This window comes from Amblyomma mixtum, chromosome 8 (assembly GCF_055824585.1).
Source record: "Amblyomma mixtum isolate Tamu chromosome 8, ASM5582458v1, whole genome shotgun sequence".
NCBI lineage: Eukaryota > Metazoa > Arthropoda > Arachnida > Ixodida > Ixodidae > Amblyomma > Amblyomma mixtum.
Genome location: NC_143019.1, coordinates 99,791,897 through 99,800,418, shown reverse-complemented (window position 1 = coordinate 99,800,418; position 8,522 = coordinate 99,791,897). Strand labels below are relative to the sequence as shown.

At 45.2% G+C, this 8,522-nt stretch overlaps 1 pseudogene; it reads right to left on the bottom strand.

Moving 5' to 3' along the window:
* Positions 1-691: 691 nt before the first annotated feature.
* Positions 692-1,511, bottom strand: LOC149333713 (uncharacterized; annotated as a pseudogene).
* Between the last annotated feature and the right edge of the window lie 7,011 nt (positions 1,512-8,522).

Sequence of the window (8,522 nt, the reverse complement as noted above, 5' to 3'; positions counted from 1 at the left end):
ATACGTGGCAATATTTCGGTTTACTTATCCATTGTATCGTTAAGCCGGTCAAGTAGCTGAGGCACGTACTCAACCATTGTTTGGATCTCTCCTGTCCCTTCGCACATTTCTCTCAGCATTCGGAGAGGAGCGGAGTGTTCTTCCGTGCACAAGTTCTGCTGGGGTGAAGCCCGTGGCTTCGCGGGGGACTGTTCGTAAAGCGAACAGTGTGGCCGGCAGACAGACCTCCCAGTCGGCTTTGCGCTCGTAACAAAGAGCACGTAACACCCGTTTATGCACTGAATGCCGTTTTTCTACACTGTTAGACTGCGGATGATACACCGAGCTGTGTAGCAGTTTTACTCCGCGCCTTTCTAGGAACGGGGTCGTCAAAGCGCTTGTAAAAACTGTCGCCTGATCAGCTTGGATTTCGGCCGGAAACTCTATTCGAGCGAAAACCGACAAAAGAGTGTCAACTATTTCTGCAGAGCTCAAATCCTTCAACGGAACTGCTTCGGGAAATTTTGTGGCGGGACAAAGCATAGTATGCAGGTACTTGTAGCCTGACAGTTTTAGGCAAAGGGCCTACTCTGTCTATTACAAGCCGGCGGAAAGGTTCCGAGACCAATGGCACAATTTTTAGTGGATCCTTCCATGTCATTCTCGGCTTTCCCACGCGCAGGCAGGCATCGCACGATTTCACGTAGCGTTCTTAATCTTTGAAACATCCTGGCCAGTAATATTCCTTTAGTAGCCGCTCCTTTTTTTTATTGATTCCGAAATGTCCTGACTAGCTATTCCCGTGGCAGAGACTCAGAATATCCGCTCTGTACCTTTCAGGCACAACCAACTGATCAAGTATTTTGCCTTTTTTCTCCAGGTAGTGTCGGCACAGTAAGCCTCCTTAATCATGCATCGTTATGTTGCGTCTCGCGATGCCCTCTTCGGCTATAAGGCGCAATCTTTCCAAGGTGGGGTCCTATTTTTGTTCTTTTATGAGGGACTCCCTGTTCACCTGCAGAAGGTGATCAAAATTACGCGAAGCTGAAGATAATACTGTGCCTTTAGCATTCTTTGCCTCATTTACTGACTCCGTGGTCGAAGTCTTGTCGCTCATCTGCTCGGTCATCCCTCTGCCTTCTATACCCCGTTGGCTCTTCACCCCCCTCATTGGTTTCCAGCGATAGGGTGCCTGGTGCATCGCTAGCTACCTGAGGTTCGGGAATTCGACTCAACTGACATGCGAGCTGGAGAGTTTTATACCTTGTGAACGCTTGTACCACCCCATTTTCAAGTTTCTGGCCTCTCTCGCGTAGCAATTGGTCTGATCGATTCGACGGGCGGTATGGGAATTGAAGTCGCATGGCCTTCGAAACTGCGGCCTCAGATAACAGCTCTCCAAGCGGTCCGCAAATCCTCACTCAAGCCATCGGCAGGCATACACTTCAGGTGTTCGCTGCCGCCTGTTTTATCCACGAGACTTCCCCTGTGAAATCGTCTGCTGTAACATAGGACGGATGGACAACGTCCATTGAAAGGTTTCCTGAAAGGTTTCCTGTTAACCTGCAATTCCTGTTAACCTGCACTTTGAAAGGTTTCCTGTTAACCTGCAATTCGTGCAAGTATGGCCTAAGGAGCTCTAGATTCTCGTCGCTATCATCGATGCACGAGAACATCAACCGCTGCTTAGGAAATTTGACTGCAAAGTGCACGACACCACCGCAGTTGTAGCAACGAACTGGCCTACTATCCTCAAACTATCTTTGCCCGGCTTTGTCTGCTCCCTCTCTCTTTGACCGTTTTTCCTGCTTTTTTGGCGGTCTCTTTGATGCCTCAGATTGCCCAGAACTTCATTCACTCTGCTTCTTTCTGCTAGGCCCTTGATCTCGCATCGCGTTTCGAGCGTGTGACGCACCCTCTTCAGTGCTCAACCTTCTGCGCGACGTGTACTCCTCTGCCAGCTCAGCGGCTCTTTCAACTGTGTCGATGTTTTCCCTGTCTTGAACCCACAGCTTCCCTACTTGGGGAATGCTTCGGTAAAATTGCTCAACGCAAAAACACTCAATGATTTGTCTCGGCTTTCGTAAACCGCAGCTCCTTTTAGCCACTCTAGCAGGTTAGTCTTAAGACCATACGCGAAATCCGGATAGCCCTCGCTATCGCTTTTCATTGTGCTCCTGAAGCGCTGTCGGATAGCTTCGGCTGGAAGTAGGTATCTTTAGAGCAGGCTGGGTTTTACTTTCTCGTAATCTGCTGCGTCTTTCATGCTAAGTCTCGCTATGACTTAAGATACTTCACATGGCAAGAGGGTCAGAAGCCGTTGCGGCCATGTACTGCGAGCGAAGTTCTCCCTTTCACAAGTTCTCCCAAAATTGCCCAGGCACAGTCCTATGTCCCGACGAATTTCATACCAATGCATGTACCTGTTCATTCGAAGCAATTCTGCACCGCTTGCTCTTTTAGGAGTTCCGGCTTTCGCACTAACGCCATCAATTTGTTTTTCGTTTTCAAGCTGTAGTCGGTTTAGTTCCCTTATTTGATTTTACACTTCCCAATTTCGCCGTGCCTTGTCTATTTCCCACTCCCGATCAGCTTCCTCTTTGCGAGCTGTTTCCTCCTATTCGGCTTTCTCTTTACGCGCTTTTTCCTCGTGGTCGGCTTTTTTTTTTACTGGCTTTTTCCTCCTCGTCGGCTTTCTCTTTAACCTCCCGTACCAAATTCCAGGTATCTACAAGCTGATCGTTATTCTGGACGTGTTTAAGAATGATTTGGCACAGTTCAGTTTTGGGAATTTTATTCGACACTTCTACTGACAGTTCCTCGCATATCCACAGCAAGTCCGACTTCAACAACTTAAACTGCCCAGTATGCTGCCCTACAGGTGTGGTCTTTGACTGTAGAGCTCAAAAGTCATGCGAGGTGACTGATATGAAAGAGAAAGGCAATCAACAACAATTAAGAGTAATCTAGTATCATCAAGGCTTCTCATAGTTTAAACAAGATGTTTTCTGAGTACGTGGGCCAATTTTTTAAACATCTTAATGATATAAGCTGCAATTTTTGTTCAGCTTAAGAAGCAATAAGTATTTGCGTGTGAACCACGCTGAAGTAAATTAGATATAACAGATTTTATCTTGCCCCTTTTTGACAAAAAATAGAATGCTCTTGAGTCATTCAGTCATAGAGCATCCAGCGTATCTTCTGGATGCAATGTGTGTAGCATTAAACTACATAGCACTCTTTAAATATTTTGAAGACACACGAACTTCCACTAGAAAAAAAAAGACTATATTAAAGCGGAAATTAATATGGTGTCGCCTGTTCTCCTGCAAGGAAAATGGAGCATGCATGATCCAGCAGTGATCAGCTTTGTTCGACAGGAAGTTGCGGCTGCGCTGTGTCAAAATCAATCAGTCTTATTAATTGCACGGCTCGTGTTGTTTAATTCGATCAGTGCGAACTTTTATTGTCTCACTCTGGAGTGTATTCATATATCTGACCTGCTTCGGCTATTATTTGATTGAGTTGCAATAGCGTATAAGCAAGCAGATCTTAAGTAAATTTAAGCGGCAAGCTGGGGTTTCCTACTCATTGCCAAGCTGCATTTTATCCTGTTTTCGTAAAAAAGTTCCATATCGGCGAAGCCCCAGGCTTACAGAAGGAGGATTTTATTTTCTTATTTAGCGGAGTTTACGTAGGATGCCCTCAATTTTGCTGTCTTTTTAATAAGTTTCACAGTAAATATCTAAAATACAATTTCTTTTGCTCCCCAGGTTCCAATGGTTGTCCGTATATGCCCCAGGAATGTTATAACTACTGCCAATCCTCTCTGGGCTACCCGATGGGGGGCCAGTGCGACATTCTTACGCCTTCCATTTGCATCTGCAACATTAAACCCTCTGGCCGCTAATGGTGGTTGGGTGAATTATCTTTTCGTTTTCTTCCATGAACACTGCCGTGCACATGACTCTTCTGACCTCAGAATACACTTGCCTACTGGCCTTAAATAACACTTGTTTAAAGGCACTTGCAGCCACCGTTGCACAGAGGATCTGCATATTTATTTTGCTTACTTGGCTCTCTGCCTTCGTGGCCAGTAAAGATGATAATTTTTTCAGCGAGTGCGATGGAAATGTTTCGCGCTCGCTATAGCAGCCTCAAAGTCTTCATAGGTGTAACTAGAGATTGTGCTATTTCAGAGCTACAAAGTGTCTGTCTCTCTACGCTGCATCATTGTTTTCGTTTTCAAAGCTTGATCAATACCCAGTATTTAATCTTCAAGCCTCTTCCGTATCCTGTAACCTGGCATTGCTGTCAGACTGCTGCCACCGTTAATCGACTTTCGACATCTTTCTCCCCTTCCGGAACTTCGGTAGCGCGATAGCATTAGATTTTATGTCAGCCACAAAATTGTTCGTCCGATGTCACAAAATTCGTTAGTTTCTTTAAAGGTGCCCCGTGACCTCATCACGTCTTAACAACGTGCAGTTAGGAGCCGGCCAAATTAATCGAGAGAGGTCACACGACACTGTGGCGTCATGGAGACCTGCCCACCGTTGCGACTAAGCCATCAGTTTGTGGGGAACGTGCTCACAGTGGCAGGCGGCAATTGAACTAGTTATGGGCCTGAAGACGTCACGCGCCATTGTCATGTCTTGACAGTCTGGCTATAGGATATCGAGAAGCATAGCGTCGACATAGCCACCTAGACAGGATTAATTTCACGGCAGGAGGAATCTGGGCCATCCGGCGTCACGAGGTTCGCTGATTTGTCGAGAGACGTATGACGTCACAAGGTTAGGTGCACCCAAAGGAACCAATATAAGGTGGCTACCAAGGGCAGGAAAATACCAAATGTATCAAAACTGGTATTGGATACTTAGTCTCTTGGTGAGTAGTTTACTTATTAAGATATATTAGTAAATGGGTTAAAAATCGAATAGAAGATTAATTAAGACGGCTTATTGTTAGGAATAAAAAACACCTAGATGGATTTGTGGTGAATGAAAAATGGTGTAACTGAATCAAAAATTACAAAACGACGTGGTAAACGGAGATATCTGCACTTTTACAGCAGAGCCAGTATCTGCTACTGCAGCTAGCAGTTCGAATATTGCGACTGATGCACCGACAATTGAAAAGCAGTTGACGCTAACACACACAAAAGTTGCATTCGAAAGAGCGACAAATGTAAAATGCAATGCTCTCGAAATCCTCTTTTTTGGTGACTAAAGGGAGACTCTGGTGGAAAACAAATTTTCATGAAAAAAGTCAATTCTGTGTTTTCAACTAGGTGAGAGATTAATCATTCTCCTTTCAGATATAAAAATATCAGGGCCCAATATGATCGCGAGATTATTTAAAAACTGACTTAAAATACTCGAGCTGGCTAGAAAGGGGCAGATCTGAGCCATTTTCAAGCGCGTGATGATTTATGGTCTGTGGTTTATAGAGGTTTAGCGTCCCAAAGTGACTCAGGCTATGAGGGACGCCGTAGTGAAGGGCTCTGGAAATTGCAACCACCTGGGGTTCTTTAACGCACACTGACATCCCCAGTACGAGGCCCTCTAAAATTTTGCCCGCATCGAAATTCGACCGCCGTGGCCAAGGTGGAACCCTCGTCTTTCGGGTCACATCGCAGCGTCGCATGCCGTTGGGATCGTATAAGGCAGTAGGCCTAATATTTTTCTGCCTAAACCCGGCTTTGCCGCTCCAGAATCCCCGAGGAAATAACAATAAAAAAACCATTTCGCTGTCAAAACGGAGTGCTCTCACTGGACCTTTTTTACAATTCAATCGAATGGTTATTCAACATCTCAAGTATGCTTGGGTCATGGGTAAAAAGGCAGAAGGTTTGGATAAGGCAAGTACCCCATTACATGGCTAGCAAAGGCAGTGCACGAAGAAAATTTCTAAGCGCAATGCGCATCTACATGCTGCGGTGGTTAAAAATAAATAACAAATAAAAACGGACGCTAGGTAAAAAGGTAAACAACTGCAAGATAGGAGAACGCAGGCAAAACAGACATTAGCATACATGAAATTGAAACGCACTGTAATGAAATTAATAATGAAGCATGGTGAAGCATATACGAGTTTAGCCATACATACAACATTCAAAGGCACAGCCATAAAGTAGACTGGAAAAAATTGGTGGGGTTTAATGCGGATAAACCGAGAACATGTGCGAATGCAGGTGTTCATTCTTCAACTGGGGGGGCCGTTAAGCCCCGCCTTAAAAGCACGATGCGATATGTGCAGAAGGTGAATGCCCATGTATGCAGAATTTTTCATTCTCTATTTAACATTCACAGATGGCGTTGAGTCCTCATATCCCTACCAGCGCAGTGGCGCAGCGGTTAAGAGATATTCCACTGCACTGGCAAGTGGCTGTTTCTATCCAAGCCACCCGTAGGCTTTGTGCGACCCATGTTACTCTTCCCGAGCAACCTTTCGGGCAACTAGTGCGACGCTGTTCCGAACTTACCCGAGCTCACCCCAGTAACTCGGGTAAGCGGTTGGCAAGTAAGCCTAGCGGTTGCCAGGTAAGCCAAGTGAGCCTAGCTTGCTTGACTGTCGCGTTAGAGTTAAAATGTTCAGAAGCAGTAGAGCAACTAGGTTCAGATATAGACTCTTCGTCGGGGACTTCCATGGCGAGACTCCTCGAGGAGCGCGGCACAACCGGCTCCTCCTGGCTGCGGTGGAGAAAGCAAGCTGAAGTGACGCGTCGCGATAGCAACGGAGAGGCTCTTGAATGAAATACACTCGATATATAGTGGGAGGGAACAGCGCGAACAAGACGACAGACGAAGCAAGAGGACACAAAGACGAGCGCTGACTCGAAACTGAATTTTTTATTGACAAAAGAAAACATATATACATCATAATCACGTGAACAAACAGAGCAACGAGCATTGGTCTAGCGGGATCAAGACCCCCAAGCGCACAATATGCCACGTGGTGAACTCAGAACAAAGGCACCCCTGAGAACCGAAATGAAGCAAGTCACGAATTATCTAAAAACGGTACTTCCTTGTCAACTAATGCCAAAGAAGGCTGTGATTCGTCTGTGATTCTTTCTTCCGTATGAAATAAGCTTCCATAATCTCCCTGGTCAATTTATCCCGGTGTCTAAACAAAATTTTTGTTTTTGTGACCAATGGGCGGCACTTTTTCTGTTTCTTTTTATCATTTTCCTTCCCACGATCGCGGCAATGATCTTTCAGATGAGAGTATCTGGTGTCTGATAGTGAGTTAAGATGTTCCCTCAGGCGAACGTTAATACAGCGGCCTGTCTGACCAATGTAGACTTTTTGGGGGAGTGTGGAAGTTCGTACACTACAGAGCATGCGCATTCCTCCAACGGTGACCTGTGAATAACATGGCATTTGAACGGACTGACTCCTAATATATTTTCACTACGGTTCCTAACGGCCCGGCAAAGCCCGCTCAACTTACAAGGTGCCGAAAAAACTTCTTCAACTTCAAACCTACCAGCTACATATTTCAGATTACGGGCTGTATTAACGTTCGTCTGAGGGAACATCTTAACTCACTATCAGACACCAGATACTCTCATCTGAAAGATCATTGCCGCGATTGTGGGAAAGAAAATGATAAAAAGAAACAGAAAAAGTGCCGCCCTTTGGTCACAAAAACTAAAATTTTGTTTAGACACCGGGATAAATTGACCAGAAAGATTATGGAAGCTTATTTCACACGGAAGAAAGAATCACAGTGCATCAGCCAGCCTTCTTTGGCATTAGTTGACAAAGTATCGTTTTTAGATAATTCGTGACGTGCTTCATTTCGGTTCTCAGGGGTGCCTTTGTTCGGACTTCACCACGTGGCATATTGTGCGTTTGGTGATCTTGATTCTGCTAGACCAATGCTCGTTGCTCTGTTTGTTCACGTGATTATGATGTATATATGTTTTCTTTTTTCAATAAAAAATTCACTTTCGAGTCAGCAGTCGTCTTTGTGTCCTCTTGCTTCGTCTGTCGTTTTGTTTCGCGCTGTTCCCTCCCACGATGTATTATTACAAACTCGGCCAGCTATCCATCCTTGTTCAATTCACTCGATATCATTAATATTCTGCTTCGCGAAATCATTCACGAATGTTGGCAGTATAAATTTTAATATTTGCCTTCTATAACCTGTATAGCACTTGCTCACTTTCCATTCTTCAGGGTTGCGCAGTGGGTTCATGGGGGTGTGTTTTTACAATTTTCCAGTAACTTCAGGATGTTCTTCCATTTGATTCTTTCTAATCTGTATTGCCTAGAAAGTCTATAGTTATACAAAGATTATACGCTGTCAGTATTTAGCTGCTTATACATCTCCTGCGTGTGGCTCGAATAGGGCGCTTTGAAAATTATGCGAATGGCACGTGGTGCGATTTCTGCCGCGCCACTGGTTGCCAGCGCACGAAGCGGCAATAGCTCGTCTGCCCTACACACGACGCGAAGCTCTCTTCAAGTTTTCCGCAAGCTTTCTCTCCGCGTGTTCTTCAAGCTTTCACGTATCTTTGTGCTCCTCGTTGC